Source organism: Syngnathus typhle, unplaced genomic scaffold (assembly GCF_033458585.1).
Source record: "Syngnathus typhle isolate RoL2023-S1 ecotype Sweden unplaced genomic scaffold, RoL_Styp_1.0 HiC_scaffold_180, whole genome shotgun sequence".
Classification (NCBI taxonomy): Eukaryota; Metazoa; Chordata; class Actinopteri; order Syngnathiformes; family Syngnathidae; genus Syngnathus; species Syngnathus typhle.
Window position 1 is genome coordinate 6,399 of NW_026872086.1, and position 19,359 is coordinate 25,757.

General features: G+C 44.5%; 2 non-coding genes across 2 annotated transcripts; both read right to left on the bottom strand.

Annotated features, from left to right (window-relative positions):
• Positions 1 to 405: 405 nt before the first annotated feature.
• Positions 406 to 478, bottom strand: trnat-ugu (transfer RNA threonine (anticodon UGU)). Its single transcript has one exon. It is a non-coding gene; the product is annotated as a tRNA-Thr (tRNA).
• Positions 479 to 10,394: 9,916 nt separating this feature from the next.
• On the bottom strand, positions 10,395 to 10,476 carry trnas-gcu (transfer RNA serine (anticodon GCU)). Its single transcript has one exon. It is a non-coding gene; the product is annotated as a tRNA-Ser (tRNA).
• Between the last annotated feature and the right edge of the window lie 8,883 nt (positions 10,477 to 19,359).

The following is a 19,359-nucleotide window of genomic DNA, read 5'->3' on the forward strand; positions in this document are numbered from 1 at the left end:
CGCTAATCAAAAATTCAAACACACTACAACCAAGCAGGGTTAGCAGATGTAGCTGTCTGTCAGACTCTAGTGGGAATTTAACTCACACCCTCTGAGTTACAATTCTAATGCTCTTATTAATGAGCTACGCGGTCTTGCCTGGCAAAACTGTGTCAACCTTTTAGAAGATTGACCAAAAGAAACGCTTGAAAATGTAGTCTAAACAGGACTGTAAGCCAGTGATTCTCATCCAGTGTGGACACATTGGTGTGCCGTCTGAAATTATAAAATTTCCCTTAATATCCTCAAAGACAATAACAACTCATCACATAACTGCTGGTCACCAGTACTATGGACAAGATAAGTGGAATTACACCCTCAACTCTTATATGTCAAGCTTGCGCAGTAAATGTTTAGTATACAATCAGGCCTCAGTGAGAATTGAACTCACGACCCCTAGTTTACAAGACCAGTGCTCTAACCACTGAGCTACAAGGCCTGTTCTGCTGTGGTTGATTATAAACTATAAATTATTTAACTACAATATTACAAAGTGGAAATCAGGATGTCACCACGTTTACCTCCCATGCTACTATTCTGCGACCAAGCAAGGCTAGATAGCTTGGCCAAGTTTGAGAATCAGTTAGCGTGCTTGAACCTCTGGTTGAAGCTGGTGGTTGAAGCTGGTGGTTGAAGCGCTAGTTTTTATGTACAAGTTTGAATGAGACAACAGCCAGGAACAGCCATGATTAATGAGAAACAGGAGGCCGGGCCAGAGCAACTTTGATAAAAGAGGAGGGGAAAGAGAAGGACGAAGAGGATATCTACAGTATGCCCTCAACTTGTCTTGAGTCAGAAGTTGATATTTTATACCAAACACTGGAAATGTTCTCAGTCTTGGAAAATGTTTGCTCATAAGAGGAGTTTGAAACTACACCTAAGAATACACACAGAAGGGAAACGTTTTTCCAACGATTCTCTCAGAAGAGGCACTTAACAAGTCACATGAGAACCCAGACTGGGGAGAAACGTTTTTCCTGCTCAGTTTGTGGCCAAAAATTCTTTCAGAAGGGTGACTTGCAAACACACACAAGAACCCACACCAGTGAGATATCCTTTTCCAGATCACTTTGTGGCCAAAGATTCTCTCACAAAGTAAACTTAAAACTACATGCAAGAACACACTCAGCTGAAAAAATATTTTTCCTGCTCAGTTTGTAGCCAATCTTTCGCAGAACTGTCACCTAAAAATAATGACAAGAACACACACAGTTGAGAAACCTTTTTCCTGCCCAGTTCCTGGCCAAATATTCTCACAGAAGGGTGACTTAAAAACACACACAAATACCCCCACCCATGAGAAACCTTTTTCCTGCTCAGTTTGTGGCCAAAGATTCGGTCAGACGGGACACTTAAAAACACATGCAAGAGTACACAGGACAGGAAACGTTTTCCTGCTCAGTTTGTGGCCAAAGATTCTATCAGAAGGTAAACTTAAAAACACATGGAAGAACACACACAGGTGAAAAAAATTTTTCCTGCTCAGCTTGTGGCCAAATATTCTCTCAGAAAGTAAACTTAAAATCAAATGCAAGAACACACTGGTGAAAAACCTGTCTCCTACTCACTTTGTGGCCAAAGATTCTCTCTGAAGAGAAACTTCAAAATCCACTAATTGTCGGACACCACGAGCGGTTACCTAATATGCAAGCCCCTTTTTTTTTGTTTGGCGCCACTGTGAGTGGCAGCCCCGCAGCAGTGTTCTCTCTTTTCCTCTTTATTTCCTTCCTTTCTCCTTTTTCTTTCTTTCTATTTGTCCATTCGGCAATGCTGGTGCTAGAGATGCACCGATCCGACTTTTTCAGTTCCGATACCGATACCGATGCCGTGCCTTTGCGTATCGGTCGATACCCGATACCGATCCGATATTATGGTTGATTTTTTTTTTTTAGACGTTTATTTCGAACATTAAAGAAATACAAGAAAAAAATAAAAATACAGAAAAATGATAACTCCATAATACAATAGAATATAAAAGAAAAAAGATATTGCATCATAATTTTCCTTTATCGTAAAATCATATTTGTTCAAAAAGGGAGTAGAAGGAAGCCTAAGCTTATCTGACTCTACCCCATGTAACTACATGTTTCTATTTAATTCTGTCAAGAATTTGTCCATAGTCAATATATTAAAGAAAGAAAAGAAAACATACATATATATATATATACATATATATATACATACATACACACATACATATATATATATATATACACATACATATATATACACATATATACACATATACATACATATATATACCATATATTTTCTCATTAAAATACAAATCAACTTAAACAACTTCACAGCATGTTACGGTATCCCGTCAATATTTTGTCCTTATACATTTTTTTAAACTTAGGTAAGGTACTACAGTTCTTTAATTCGTCACTGCTGGTGTTCCATAGTTCCACACCTCTAACTGTTATACAATGTAACTTTAAGTTTGTTCTCACCAAATCTCTTTTAAACATACGTGTTCCTCTTAAATAATGGGTACTTTCCCTCCACTCAAACAACCTCTGGATACTGTTTGGTAATTGATTATTTTTTATTTTGTACATGAGTTGGATGGTTTTAAAGTCGACTAGGTCGTTGTATTTCAGTGAGTTCAATTTAATAATTGAACTCACTGAAATAATAATTCCGATTTTATTTAAGAAGCTACATAACTCTACATGTGGAACAGAAAAGACAGTTCTCTGCTCTAAATTAGGGGTGTCCAAACTAACGGTCCAGTTTTTATTGGCCCGCAGCAAATTCTGAAAACATAATTGAATATGACCCGCACAAGAAGCTTGAGCTCAGCTTCTCAGTTTCCACACTAGATGGAGCCCGCCACACAAAGCGTTTGACGTCCCATTAACACCCCCCCGGAAGAGAAGCGAACACGCAGCGTTTGACATCCGATTAGCCCCCCCCCCCCCCAATTCGGGAGAGAAGCGAACGCGCAGCCTTTGACGTCCCATTAGCAACCCGAAGAGAAGCGAACGCGCAGGGTTTGACGTCCGCTTAGCAACCCGGGGAAGAGAAGCGAACGTTCGCTCCATGTTTGCGTTTGTTTAGAAAACTCTCGTGGCATGCGGCACACGTGCTGCTAGCGTATGACGTAGCCCGCGTCCCAATAGATTAAGGAAAGTATCGGCTCACAGATCGGCTGTATTTTCCGATACCCGATCCATCTATTTTCTTGATATCGGGACCGATATCCGATCCAGATATCGGATCGGTGCATCTCTAGCTGGTGCCATCTATCACAACTCGGTGTGTGCAGATTGTTTCGGATCGGATATTTTTTTCCCTGGGAGATGGGATGGCTGCACACATTGGTCGAGACCGGCGTGACTCTACGATGGCCATCCTGCTCATCCGGCCGGTGCTGACCAGATCCCTCGCCTTGGCCTCGCAGCCGCGACCCGTGTGGGAGGTCCGCTCCCTCATGCTCGTTGAAGCCAATGATCTTCGCCGTACCAGCCCCATGGTGACTATCTGCACGTGCCCCGACTGGGTGCCCAGGACGCTGCTCACACGTTTGCCTGTTTTGTGATGTTTTACCGATTTACGACCACGGTCCATTGGGCGGCGTTGAACTTGACTGCCCTTACACCTGTTTATGGACCCTGTGGAGGGTATTTTGCGTGTTTTGGGGTGTTCTTTGGAATTGAAGGGGGCTGGTTGGCCGGTGTTACTTTTTTCCTTTGTCTTGTTGCTTTGGTTTGATGGCTGAGATTCAAGAGTTTTTTTTTATTCAAGAGTTTTTATTCGCCATGTTTGAGCGTGCCAAACAAGGAATTTAACTTCGGTAAAAACACACCCTCAACATTTAGGTGACTAACAACATTCAGGACGTGAATAATGGCAAAAACAGTGTAGACAAATTCAAAAAGGTGTGAAGAGCTGAAGAGATGTTATTGCACAGTAATGTCTCTGAGACTCTATGAGTGGTGTGAGTTCATCAGAGCAACAGCCTGGGGGAAGAAGCTGTCTCTGTGTCTGCTGGTTTTGGCGTACCGAGCTCTATAACGCCGTCCGGAGGGGAGTAGTTCAAACAGACTGCAACCTTGGTGAGAAGGGTCTGTAGAGATGTTCCTTGCCCGATTCCTGGTCCTAGACAGGTACAAGTCTTAGATAGATGGGAGGTTGATTCCAATGATCTTTTCTGCAGTTCTGATTGTCCGTTGTAGTCTGTGCTTGTCTTGTTTGGAGGCCGATCCAAACCAGACAGTGATGGACGTGCAGAGGACAGACTGGATGATGGCAGTGTAGAAGGTCTTCAGAAGCTCTCGCGGCAGGTTGAACTTCTTGAGCTGTCTCAGGAAGTACAGCTTCTGCTGGGCTTTCTTCCAGACAGAGTCTATGTGGCCAGTCCATTTCAGGTCCTGAGAGATTGTGGTTCCCAGGAACTTGAAGGTGTCTGTGGAGAGATTAGTATTACTGCGGATAGTGAGGGGTAAAAGTGGTGAAGGGTCTCGCCTGAAATCCACTGTCATCTCCACGGTCTTGAGCGGGTTCACCTCCAGATGGTTTTGACTGCACCAGTGGACCAGACGCTCCACCTCTTGTCTGTACGCAGTCTCATCACCGTCCTGGATCAGTCCGATGAGAGTGGTGTCGTCTGCATACTTCAGGAGCTTCACAGGAGAGTCACCTGAGGAGAAATCATTGGTGTAGAGAGAGAAGAGCAGTGGGGAGAGGACGCACCCCTGAGGGGCTCCAGTGTTGGTGGTCCGGGTGTCAGATGTGATGCCCCCCAGCCTCAAACGCTGTCTCCTGTTGGTCAGGAAGCTGGTGATCCACTGACAGGTGGAGGCAGGCACCGCAAGCTGGATGAGCTTCTGTTGGAGGATGTCAGGGGCGATGGTGTTGAACGCCGAGCTGAAGTCCACGAACAGGATCCTGGCGTACGTTCCTGGGGTGTCCAGGTGGTGCAGGATGTAGTGCAGTCCCGTGTTGACCGCATCATCCACTGACCTGTTTGCCCGGTAGGCAAACTGGAGGTGGTCAAGCAGGGGGCCCATGACCTCCTTCAGGTGGTTCAGCACTAACCTCTCGAACGATTTCATGACCACAGATGTCAGTGCGACGGGTCTATAGTCATTCAAACCTGTGATGGCGGGCTTCTTGGCCACTGGAACGATGGTGGAGCTCTTGAAGCACGAGGGCACCTCACACAGCTCCAGAGAACGGTTAAAGATCCGTGCAAAGGTGGGCGCCAGCTGCTCAGCGCAGACTTTCAAGTAGGAAGGTGACACGCCGTCTGGGCCCGGTGCCTTTCTGGTCTTTTGTCTCCGGAACAGCTGGCGCACTTCCTCCTCGCGGACCTGGAGTGCCGGCGCGGCCTCTGCAAGAGAGTGAGTGGGTGACAACGATGATACAGGTGTGGACAGAGCAGTTGTGGGTAGAGGTGAGTATGTAGATTGTGCTGCCGGAGGTCCCGTTGTGTGGGAGGACAGATAAAACCTGCAGTAGAACTTGTTTAGCTGGTTAGCAAGCCTTGGGCTCTCGACAGGACGGGGGGTTCGTTTCTTGTAGCCCGTGATGCTCAGCAGACCTTTCCACACCGTTGAGGGATCAGGATTGGCAGAGAGGTGTCTCTTCAGGTTCTCCCCGTAGCACCTCCTGGCTTTCCTGACCTCTCGGTTCAGTGTGTTTCTGGTCTGCCTGAACAGCTCGCGGTCGCCGCTCCTGTAGGCCTCCTCCTTGACTTTGCGCAGCCTCCTGAGGTTCGGTGTAAACCAAGGTTTGTCGTTGTTGTACGTGCAGAAGGTCTTAGTCTGCACACACAGATCCTCACAAAAACTGATGTATATGTGACAGTGTCAGTGAGTTCATGAAAGTCTGAAGTTGCAGCTTCGAAAGCTCCCCAATCGCTGCAGTCAAAGCAGGCTTGGAGGTCCTGCCTTGACTCCACTGTCCACTTCCTCACAGTCCTCACCACAGGCTTAGAAGTTTTTAGTTTCTGCCTGTAGGCCGGGATCAGATGAACTAGACAGTGGTCCGAGAGTCCTAAAGCTGCACGAGCCGCAGAGTGGTATGCATCCTTGATCACGGTGTAGCAGTGGTCCAGAGTCTGTGCCCCTCTGGTGGGACACGTTACGTGCTGTCTGTATCTGGGGAGTTCGTGTGTGAGGTTCGCCCTGTTAAGATCACCCAGAACAATGATTAGTGAGTTTGGTAGAAGTTTCTCCATGTCTGTTACCTGGTCAGCCAGCATCTGCGTGGCTTCACTCGCACGTGCGTGTGGTGGGATGTAAACAGCCGTCATGACGATCGAGGAGAACACGTGGTGAATAGAACGGCCGGCAGTTTATGAAAAGTGTTTCTAGGAGAGGGCTGCAAAACTCTTTCAACACCGTGACATCAGTACACCAACGTTCATTAATGTAGAAACAGAGACCACCTCCCTTTGATTTTCCGGAGAGCTCCGCGCTGCGATCTGCTCGCATTAGCCTGAACCCGGCTAGCTCCACGGCGTGGTGGGGGGTTTGTTCGCTAAGCCACGTTTCCACAAAGCACAGCGCAGCGGATCTGCTGAAGTCCGTGTTCCTTGAAGTGAGGAGCAGCAGTTCATCCATTTTGTTCGCCAGGGAGCGGACATTCGCCAGATGAATTGACGGTAGGGCAGAACGGAACCCTTTCTGCCTCAGCCTTACGAGTGCTCCGGCTCGCTTTCCGCGCCGCCGTCGTCGCGCTAGCTTGTACAGCACCGCCGCTCCGGCTAGAATCTCCGACAAACAGTCTGAATCGGAGAGAACAGGAGAGAAAATACCAGAAGAAGTCTGTCCGATGTTTAACAGAGCTTCTCTGGTAAAAGTGATCCGGGATGGACAGCAGAGGACACAGAAAACACACAAAATAAGACAAATAAACAGAGAGCGACTCACCGTGGCTGCCATCCGCGGCGCCATCATATGACGTCACTGAGTTGCGCTCATGTCATCTGGGTGTCTTTTACATACCAGCTCTATCAAAGTCAAAAGTCAAAGTCAGCTTTATTGTCAATCTCTCCACATGTCACAACACACAAAGAGACCGAAATTACGTTTTCTCTATCCCACGGCGACTGGGGCCTGAATTTCCCCACTCCCGGGGATCTATAAAGTTTCAATCAATCAATCAATCAATCAATCAATCAATCAATCAATCAATCAATCATCTGTCTTGGTTCCTGTTCGAGTGGTGCTCACCAACTTATTTTGCAAGAACCACATGGGAGACAATTAAGTCTTTTTGGGCACCTGCAGGTGGAGAGTCCATTCGTCAATGATCGAACGACGTCTGACTCTCGCTTCCCGCAAGAGCGTTTTTATTGAGAAAAACAGGGTGGGGGTGACAGTGGACTGGATAGAGAAGAAAAAGCCCTTGACCTCTAGTCAAAGCATAGCAGGAGATGTTTTACGACATTGTGTAGGATGGGACAATCTATGTTATTTATTACTGGTTACGCACCAACATAAGCATAAAACTAATCTAGCTAGGTTATTTATTACTGGTTACATACATTCCAACATAATCATATGATCAAGATAGTTTGGAAAACCCTGACAGCTCCCACAATTGTCATGCTGTTATGTTTTGTGAGTTGTTTTTGTCTTGTCCTGTTTGTCGTATTGTCACTTCCTGTTTTGTTTTGGTAACTCTCCTCTCGTTTCAGTTCGTGGGTCCTTCCTCTGTGTGTCAGGCTACTTGTCTTCCCTGATCCCAATTGTGTGCACCTGTGTCTTTGGTCCTAATTGTCTGCACCTGTGTCCTCACCTTTCTATGTGTATTTAGCCAGCGTCTTCCCCTTGTCTTGTGCCAGTGCGTCTGTTGGATTTTGTCCACAATTTAGGGAGCGCGCTATCTGCGCCTCATGGCCATTGCCAATCACCTGTTATCCAATTTACTCACTGCATGCTCGTTTGATTTCTTCAGATTTAGGAAAATGCTAAGACACTGAAGCAGAAATTAGACTTACACAGGTTGGTTGAGTTCAATCACAATTCTTGTTAAGAAAGCTCTGTTTTCAGGAAAGTACAATACAGCGCTGGGCCTTTCAAGAGCAGAGAGTCTCCATTCAGAAAACGCCACATTCAAGGTTCTTTGGTCAGCTTATATTCATTTCCACATGCCAATGTGGGCCGAGTTTGTTGGGTGATGAGTCAGGGGGTGTGGCAAGTTCGCAGGAGATTCTGATTTCATGGGAGTGGGTGGTGGTTATGAGCGATTCAGTGTGTGTGGGGGCTGTTGTCTTCCATCCCGTCTTTCGGCCTTGGCGATCATCTTTGGCCGAGTCCTTGGCTGGCTCCCTCTGGCACCTGCTGGTTTTTATCTCCAAGTGACCTTCCTGTAAACATTCCCCTCCATTCTTGCACATAGACTGTCTCACCTCATCCTTTCATAATTATTTCAATTTTGTCATTTTGTACGAAATTATGTGAGCTTTTTGTCTGTGACATCATTAATCTATTAATGTTCCTTGACTATGCAAAGTTTGTTCTTTTGATACTCCATGTCTTTGCTTACGTCATTATTTTCTTAGTTTAATCATGCTTCCAACCATATATTTTCTTTGTTAGGCAAAATATTTCCCTCTGTCCAGAACGTTCAGTAGTAATCGAAAATTGGCGTCTAGCATTAGTCAAAACATAAAATACAATCAAGTACTGAACATTTTTAGACGACTTTGGCAGTGTCCGTGATTTAGAGAATCATCAGGCATGCATTAAACAGTTCCTTAAGGGTCATTAAGCTATTCAAGCAATATATCAAAAAACATTTGTTATTTCAAAGTGCTCAGAAATATATATCAGTTCATAAAGTTATAAAAACCTTTGTCATTACCACCTATCAAAAATGTCTAGTTATGTCTTCTTTATTGAGTTGGTGTGTAGGTATAATTATATGCTTAAAATGTTTCTTTTATTGATTGAATATGTGAATATACTTTTCTACTTATGTACTTTATTCAATGAGGTTTGAGCATATCTGTTTTTGTAGCTAGGCAGGACTTTTTGTATTTTGACCCCATTCCTTCACGTCTTGTCCCGTCTTGAGCACCAGCGATCGCGTGAGTAACAGATATTGCTTTAGAGAACCTAGTTTAGAAGATACCTTTTTTTTGTCAAGCCTGAGCGCTGTTTTTCAATTTTGTTTTTTGCCACCGTGTTTTCCCTCGTTTTGAGGTGCTTTTGGTTTTTGCTGTCTTCAGCCTTGTTTTCCCTCTTTTTGAGGCGCTTTTGGTTTCTTTGTGCTGTCTCCAGCCTGTTCGAATAAATACCTTTTGTTTGCACTCTGCATCCGAGTCCTCTCCCTGATCCAAGCCTGACAACAATAGCTCATACAAGATGTCTCCCGGGTCTCTTAGCTGGCTCGTGTCTTTGTTTGTTAGCCTTGGAAACTCCTCTATCTTGTTTAGCAGTGTGTCCTCAATTGCTTCTGAGGAACGGTGACACTCTTCAAGCCGTTCCCAAATCATCTTTACGCCTCCAGCGGGTACTGCATGAACCCTTTTCACCTGTTCTGCAGATCTTGGATCTAGCCACCTTGTTAGTAGGTCGAACTCCTCTCTTTCTGATAAATTTAAGTCTTTAGTCGCGCCAATAAATGATACTTTCCATGTCCAATAGTTTTGCGGTTTGTCGTCAAATTGCAGTAAACCAACGCTGACGAGTTACCGTATTTTCACGATTAAAACGTGCACCGTAATAAAAGGCGCAGTCTCAGTTATGTGTGCCATGACTGTGTTTAACACACATATGGCGCACCGCATCATAGGGTGCGGGTTTTATATATACAATCCACGCCCCTTTAACGTTCTCATGGCGCTCTCAACTACGTCCGCCTTACAACAACACACACAAACAAACACATACACACACACACACGCACACAAATACACACACGCAGCAGTGACTCTCCAATACACATCGATACCAAATGATCAGGTGTTGCTTTCCCGCCTTTTCCGGACAGTATAAAAGCTTCTTACCTGGAGATGGAGGATGTTGTTACATCTGCTGAAGTGCCATGTGTACTGACCCCCATTAAACAACCCAAGATCTTGCCAATAAAGAACAAACCGTTACCCCACATCTTAGTTTTCCTGACCCAACAACGGACATCATCAACAACACTTATCCCACTTGCTTCCTTTGGAGGCATGATTAGAGTTGTTGCAATCTTCAGAGTAACTAGAATGTAATAACGAACGGAGTCAGTTGGCATGCGGGTCCTCTCGTGAGGTTTGACAATCGAATTTCGTTCGACATCCGGAGCAAAAAATTCTCGAATTTTTTGTTCAAATATTGATTTGTTCGAGAACCGGGACGTTCAGAAACCGAGGCTCCACTGTAAAAGAATGTAACATTAACTTTCGACGAGGATGGGATTTGAACCCATGCGTGCAGAGCACAATGGATTAGCAATCCATCGCCTTAACCTCTCGGCCACCTCGTCTTGCTCATATGGCATTGACAACACGTTGTGCCGAGATACTTTGTGTGAAAATCCGACTATGATGAAATGCTGAGTGGAGAGCACAATGGAGTAGCAACCCATCGCCTAAATATCTCAGCCATCGCATCTCATGCATGAGTTGTATGGGCGACATGATATGTCATGTACGGGGTAGTATAAGCTACAAGGTAAAATGATACGATACTTTAGATGTGAAATGAAGAAGAGCTAAGCCACAGAAGAAGTGACACTGTCAGCAAAGAAAAACATTTTTTCAATGTTGTCTCACCCCGAATCTTTGGGATCATCGGCTCTGCGCAGTTGGATAGTTCCACTAACATTTTAACATCAACATTCTTTCATGGTCTGCCTGGGTATCTCGGCTGAAGATCCTAAAGAAAATAACCTAAATTTCTTGTATGCTATTGCATGACTGTATAGCCTCCGGCCGTCATGACTACATTTTACCGTGGCACCATTGAGAGCGTCCTCTCCAGCTGTATTGCTGTTTGGGGTGGCGGCTGCACTGACTACAACTGGAAGGCCCTGCAGCGCATAGTGAACACGGCTGGTAAGATTATTGGTGCTTCACTCCCCTCCTTGAAAGACATTTACATCTCCCATCTCACCCGCAAGGCGACCACGATTGTGAGTGATGTGAGTCACCCCGCTCACTCTTTGTTTGATCTTCTGCTCTCTGGGAAGAGGTATAGGAGCCTGCGCTCCCGCACCACCAGACTCAACAACAGCTTCATACTCCAGCCCCCCACACCTCACCCTACACACCCCCAGAACCCCACCCCCCTTCTCTAATCCACCCCCCACTTCCCACCCTCCTCCATATCCCTTTCTCCCTCCCCCCCTCCACTGCCCTTCTCATCACACATGAATGAGAGGATTGAACGGGCAAACATCAATATAGCCAGCCCCTATCGATGCTCCACCCAGGATCCCCAAACCGACCTGAACGAACCCAGCCCCCATCGATGCTCCACCCAGGCTCAACCCCTCCCCATAAGCAAACTGAACAGCTCTCTACACAAACCCCCTTTCCCTCACCTAACTCCCCCCATACGTCCCCCCTTGTCCCATTACTCCCCGCAAGCCAGAGTTCTAAAGAAAATTCCTCACCCAAAAACAGCAAGAACAAGGTCACACAGCAACATACTCCAGAAGCTATCACAACGCTGATCACTCCTAGAATAAACAACCCTATCATCATTTGTTCCGTCCCTGGATCAAACCTGATACCCATCCGTCAGAAACAGCTCCAGAAATCAAAACACTCCACCAGAACCAAAACAATTCGAGCGGCCCTGCTCAATATTAGATCATTAGTCAATAAATCACTTCTCATCAATGACCTCATTACGAGTAATGAATTAGATATCATGTTTCTTACAGAGACCTGGCTTGATCTAGATAACAGAGAATATATCCTTAATGAATCAACTCCACCTAATTCCAACTGCATTGACGCCCTCAGAATCGGAAAGAGAGGGGGAGGCGTTTTCCTAATCTATTCTGATTTGTTTCAATGTAAACGGACGTCATTTGGAGATTGTCTTTCGTTTGAGTATCTTGCAGTTGTAATGAAGTCTTCTCCCCCTGTCCTACTTATGGTTGTATACAGACCCCCAGGTTATGCTAATAACTTCTTCGTCGAATTCTCTGAACTCCTCGCTATAATCTCCTTGGAACATGACTGTATATCAATAGTAGGTGACTTTAATATTCACATAGACAAACTCAATGATAATAACATCAAAGAACTAAACGACCTCCTTGACACCTTCGACCTATCCCAGCATATCTCTGGACCTACACACAACAGAGGCCATACACTAGATTTATTCATAACCAGAGGTCTTGAGTCATCTTTCCTCTCAGCAGTCGATATTGCCTTATCTGATCACTTCTGCATCTTTATCGAAATGAAGGTCACCCCTATAGCTCTCAGTCAACCACAAACCATTAAAAAGCGGCACTTTAATCAGGCCACTAGTACACTATTTATGGAGGCCTTCTCGCAGGCCCCTACCCTTCCATCAGAATCTGTCAATGACCTCCTAGAAAGCACCATGGACATACTCTCTCTCTGTAAAAGATAAAAAAGAGAGTCTAGAAAAGCAGAACGCAAATGGCGGAAAACTAAACTTCACATTCATCATGATATTTACAAAGACAGCCTTAAATCCTATAACCAAGAACTAAAAAAACCCCAGACAATCTTTCTTTGCTGACATAATCAACAAAATCACAAATGACGCTCGTACTCTCTTTGCCACCATTAACAGGCTAACAAACGCCCCCCCTCCAATTGCCCCTGATTTCCTATCCACTGTCAAATGCAATGGATTTGCAACCTTCTTCAAGGATAAAATTAAAAACATCAGATTAGCCATCAGTAAAAGGACCTATGGCACCAATGCACCAACTGAAAAGGTGCCTAGTAAACATGACCCAATTTAATATCATTGACCAAAAACAACTAGAAGAAACAGTGCAAAGCCTTAAATCCTCAACATGCTGCCTTGACACCTTGCCAACAAGCTTTCTAAAAAAATGTCCACAAATGCCTTGCCCCAGACCTACTGCAGATAATAAACACTTCTCTACTTACAGGCATCTTTCCACGATCTTTGAAAACTGCTGTTGTGAAGCCCCTATTAAAGGAGCCTAATCTTGACCACTCCATAATCAGCAATTTCAGACCAGTATCAAATCTTCCTGTTTCAAGCAAAATACTCGAAAGAACTGTCTATCAACAACTCTGTGCCTTCCTATCCTCCAATAACATACTAGATCCCTTCCAATCCGGTTTCCGACCCCATCACAGCACCGAAACTGCGCTTCTCAGAGTTATCAATGACATCCGAATGAACACGGATTCAGGTAAAATCTTAATTCTAGTGTCACTAGACCAGGGGTGGGCAAACTTTTTGACTCGCGGGCCGAACTGGGTTCTAGATTTGGACCGGTGGGCCGAACCAGGAGCAGATGGACGTAGGCTTTGTGTGAAGTCATATAAGCGACCTGCAAAGGTCATTGCATAAAAGATTTTGGCCTTTAGTAGGTAGTAAAGCATGGATATTCCAAACAAGTTTTTTGAAAACAAATGCATTTATTAACAGCATTAAAAAAAAAAAAAAATTCACAAAAAAACCTGCTATCAGTGATTCTCATAAAATACGACACTGTTATTATGAATAACAGAATAACGTCACGTCGCGTACGTCGGGCCAAATTGGCGACTCTTTTAAACGCTCGGCACTGTGTTCACCTTGCTTTTCCTTGGGGGACTCATTTTAATGGAAAGATTCCAGGGGAAGGTTTGTGGCTGGCTTTAGCGCAAAACTGCATCTGAAAGCTCAGCGCGCGAATTACAAGAATGCTGTCGTCAAAGCCCACGCTCTAAATTCGGGACTGATACGAATAGAGCGAGAGTGCGCCATGTCCGTACTACTGAGTACGTACACGCACTTGTGAGTGTGCACCGAGCTTTCTGACACGGCTTCTGGTAGTAAATGCGCATGCGAGCGCTTCGCCATCTACTGGGGAAACGCAGTCATTGCAGGCAAAATGACCAAAAAAAAAAAAGTTTAATAATACAATTTGTTCAGGGTTGGCGGGCCAGATTAAACGGTCTCGTGGGCTGGATGTGGCCCGCGGGCCGTAGTTTGCCCACCCCTGCACTAGACCTTAGTGCTGCGTTCAATACGGTTGACCATGAAATTCTATTAGACAGACTGGAAAACTGGGTGGGTCTTTCCGGCAAGGTTCTTGACTGGTTCAGATCCTATCTGCAAGACAGGAACTACTTTATCTCTATCGGCAATTTCATCTCTGACCTGACCAATATGACATGTGGGGTACCCCAAGGCTCAATCCTAAATCCGGTCCTATTCAATCTCTACATGCTCCCAATTGGCCCAATACTCCAAAAAACAACATAGCCTACCACAGCTACGCAGATGACACACAACTTTATATAGCCCTCTCATCGGATGACTATACCCCTATAAATACACTATACCAAACCATTGAGCAAATAAATGACTGGATGTGCCAGAATTTCCTCCAACTAAACAAGGACAAAACAGAGATAATTGTCTTTGGCGCTAAAGCAGAAAGGCTCAAAGTCACTGCTCAATTAAAATCCCTAGCCCTTAAACAAAAGGAACAAGTACAAATTCTTGGCATTATTATTGAAAATGTGCCTTCTTCCAGCTAAAAAAAATAGCAAGGCTCAGAGGCTATACATCCAAACAAGATCTTGAAAAATTAATTCATGCCTTCATATCTAGCAGATTGGACTACGGGAACAGCCTCTTCGAAGGCCTACCAAAGAAAGCTATGAAACAACTACAGCTCATTCAAAATGCTGCTGCTCGAGTTCTAACAAGAACCAAGAAAGCAGAACACATTTCACCAATACTCAAGTCCCTACACTGGCTACCAGTATGCCATAGAATAGATTTTAAGATTCTGCTAATAGTTTATAAATCTCTAAATGGGCCAGGGCCAAAATACCTCTCTGAACTGCTCCAACACTATGAACCTTCTAGATCACTTAGGTCATCGGGAACAGGCCTGCTAATTGTTCCCAGGTACAAAACAAAACATGGTGAAGCTGCTTTTTGCCATTATGCCCCCCATAGCTGGAATAAACTCCCAGAGGACATTAGATCTGCCCCTACTGTTAGGGTTTGCAGAATATCTTTATCGTATGATTATGTTGTAATGTAACCTGTAATAATTTAACTAGCTTGTCCTGTCTAGACAAAAGTAGTTGACCAAAGTGCGAAGATCTTTTCAACTGATTGACTAGACGCAGAGGAAGCAATCAAAGTTGCTTTGTTTACAGAAAGTCGTAAAAGGCCCCCTGCTATGCTTTGATCAGCAGGGGAGCGGCTTCACCCCCTCCTGTGTGTTCCCACACCCCCACTTTCAACCCCACTCTTTTTCTCTCAATAAATATGCACCTGAAAAGGCCTGAGTCAGACCTCCATTCGACCATCGCTGTAACCACAGCTATGAATGGACTCTCCGCCTGCAGATGTTTAAAATGACTTACTTGACTCCTGTGTGGTTCTTGCAAAATAAGTTAGAGTGAGCACCACCCTAACACCTACCCTACCCATCTTTAAATCTAAACTTCATCTAAATAAAACTTCAAACTTTTTTATTCTCTTTTGCTTTCTAGCTGCTTCTAAAGCAATGATGTTGTTTTTGTTTCTGTTTGTTTATTATAATCTAAAATGTTCTTAAATGTTCTTAAATGAATTTATGCCAGGCTCTGACCTGATGTGATTCTGTTCTATAATCTATCAATGACGTTGTAATCTATTTTTTTTAAATGAATTTATGTACCGTATTTTGCGCCCTATTAGGCGCACCGGGGTATAAGGCGTACCTTCAATTAACGGCCCATTTTAAAACTTTGTCCATATATAAGGCGCACCGAACTATAAGGCGCATAAAATAGAAGCTTTACTGCAACAAACTGAGGTTGACTAGGGTTGCGGTATGCACCCACTAGCCAATAACCAATGAGCCCTCTGTAAACAATCGCGTTTCTCAAACGATCTCCTATAAAATTATTGGAACTGACTAAAGTTCGATCTAACGCATTGGTACTACTTACATATGTTTCCCTTCCATATCGATCCGTAGATTTACTCGAAACATTAACAGAGCAGCCTATTTTGACATGAAGTAGCCTCACGCGTATAGCAGCTATCATTATAGCATTAGCCATCCGCAATTTCCTATGAGCCTCAGCTCGCAATCTCCCATGAGCCTCAGCAAAGTGTAAACAATTGCGTTTCTCAAACGATCTCCTATAAAATGATCAGAACTGACTAAAGTTCGATCTAACGCATTGGTACTACTTACCTATGTTTCCCTTCCATATCGATCCGTAGATTTACTCAAAACATGAACAGAGCAGCCTATTTTGACATGAAATAGCCTCGCGCGTATAGCAGCTATCGTTATAGCATTAGCCATTCGCAATTTCCTATGAGCCTCAGCTCGCAATCTCCCATGAGCCTCAGTAAAGTGTAAACAATCGCGTTTCTCAAACGATCTCCTATAAAATGATCAGAACTGACTAAAGTTCGATCTAACGCATTGGTACTACTTACCTATGTTTCCCCTCCATATCGATCCGTAGATTTACTCGAAACATGAACAGAGCAGCCTATTTTGACATGAAATAGCCTCGCGGGCACAACAGCTATTCGGTGACGGCCCCTGACTACAGTTACCGTAATGTTGGGAAGCGATGCGACCTTGTAATTTACTAGTCGTACTAAAACGTACTAAAACATTGTGGCAGAGCACTGTGTACAACCAGTATGGATCAACAAATTCATCACTTGATCCATATATAAGGCGCACCGGACTATAAGGCGCACTGTCGACTTTTGATAAAAATTTAGGTTTTTAGGTGCACCTTATAGGGCGGAAAATACGGTAAATGCTATGCATTGCTTCACCTGCTTTCAATAATTTGTTTTGTAAAGCACTTTGAATTGCCTCTGTGTATGAAATGTGCTATATAAATAAATTTGACTTTGACTTTGTTACCAAACAGCCTTCTGTTGAACACAAGCTTCCAGACATTACGTCCAACTACGTTTCAACATCAACTTTATTTCATAAAGTTCTTCCTAATTCATCTTGGCGAAACTCCCTTAGGCGTTCCCATTTTTTTTTTTAGGCCTGGCAGCGGTAGACACACAATTATGACTCTGAAAGGACACGTCCAAACTGGCTATGATATCAGAATAATCACTGAAATGAAGTCCTCAGGTCCATGTCATATTCGCTACCAATCGGAATGTAACGAAACTGTTTCTACCCAGTCACGAACTGGGGACTTTTCGCGTGTTAGGCAAACGTGATAATCACTACACTATGGAAACATCTGCTACAGTGGTGCACCTTACTTACTGGACCAAAGGTGAGGGCTGCTGGGCACCAAGCGCACCCGAACCATCACTATTTGAGATCTTTACGGTTACTCCATCATTTATTCACGTTTGGTGAAACCTCCCCAAATCCCCACTCAAACATGCAAAGCATACGATTCGACATGAAAGCAAATCCATTTGTATCATGTAAGGACTTTTGACTTGTGATCTGGTGCTCCCTGTGTGGAGTTTGTAGGTTCTCCGGGTTTTCCTCCCACATCACAAAAACATGCTTGGTCAGCCGATTTAGTAATCCAAACTGCCCATAGGTGTGAGTGCCAGTGTGAATGATTATTGTCTCTGTGTGCCCTGCGATTGTCTGGCAACCAGTTATAACGTGTCCCCCGCCTACTGTCCGATGACTGCTGGGATAGGCTCCAGCACGCCTGCGACCCCTCGCAGTACCGATAATGGACGGAATGGATGGAATTGAATGCCGATCAGTTTAGGGCCTGAAGAGGGAGCAACAGCAATATGCAGATACTCCTATTAGTTTATACAAACATATCAATCAATGTGTAAATAATTTACCCAAACATAGTTGCTCAATCAGAGCACAGACACAGCACACAGAGCTTTGTGACTTTCACTTACACATAGGCAGTGAGCACAGACACGGCACACAGAGCTCAGTTAAGTTCCATGACACATAGTCACAAAACAGTCAGTATATAACAGGACATTCAGGTGATAACAGAAAAGACCTTATCCTTCCCTTTCGTTCCCTTCCTAGTTCCTGCTTTTGGTCAGTATAAAGCCTTCTGATTTGAAGTTTGACGTTGTTGTTTCATCTGCTGAAGTGCCTTGTGCACTGACTGCCATTAAAAAACCTAATATCTGTTACAAAAACTGTTACTCCACATTTTTGTTTTCCTTGCTTAACGATGGACACCTTGAACAAAACGCAACAGGCCGTTTTAGCTATACTATTCACGGCCTCGGCTCGGCAAACTGAGGCTCAATTCCCCGACGCGGAGTCTAAAATCAAAAGGATCATAAGACTTGTTTCCAACCAGGGACCTTCAGCGTGTGAGGGAATGTGATAACCACTACACCATGGAAACTGCGCTGACACATAGCCTTTTGAAGAGCCTGGCAAAAGTTAAACAAAAGTGCGAAACCTGGTTTTCACCCAGTCTCAAATCAGGTACCCTTTAGCGAAACGACGCAGCCTGGGCTCGGCAAATCGGGCTTCAATTCCCCGACGTGGAGTTTATTTCTTTGTATGGAAAAATTGCTTTTGCTGGCACAGTTTTGAAAAGCAAATCAAAAAGTTTATAAGTGCCTGCTTTCTTCCTCACTCACTTTTGTTGAACTTTTGCCAGGCTTCTCAAAATGCTTTGGACTTCACAGCAGTTTCCATAGCGTAGTGGTCATCATGTTCTTCTAAGACGCGAAACACCCCGTTTGAGACTGGGTGGAAACAACATTTTCTAAATCTATTTGTCAGTGTTGTCTGCTTTGCAAAGTGTGCCAGGGACACCTCGGCAAACAGGAGCCATATAGTATTTGATAAAGTAATCACATGTTCTCCGAGTTACAATGTCAACTGGTGGAACTTACTTTAGATCTTGGATGGTTTTAAAGCTAATGCTCTTCTGGATTACCGAGTAATCGGTTGAGACCGGCGTAACTCTACGACGGCTTCCTGCTTATCCGGCCGGTGCTGACGGGTCCCTCGCCTTGGCCTCGCAGCCTCGTGCTCGTCGGAACCAACGACTTTCGCCGTGCTAGCCCCGTGGTGTCCATCTGCACGTGCCCAGGACGCTGCTCACACGTTTGCCTGTTTTGTGATGTTTTCACCAATTCACGACCACGGTCCATTGGGCGCCGTTGAATTGGACTGTCCTTACACCTGTTTATGGACCCCATGGAGGCTATTTTGTGTGTTTTGGAGTGTTCT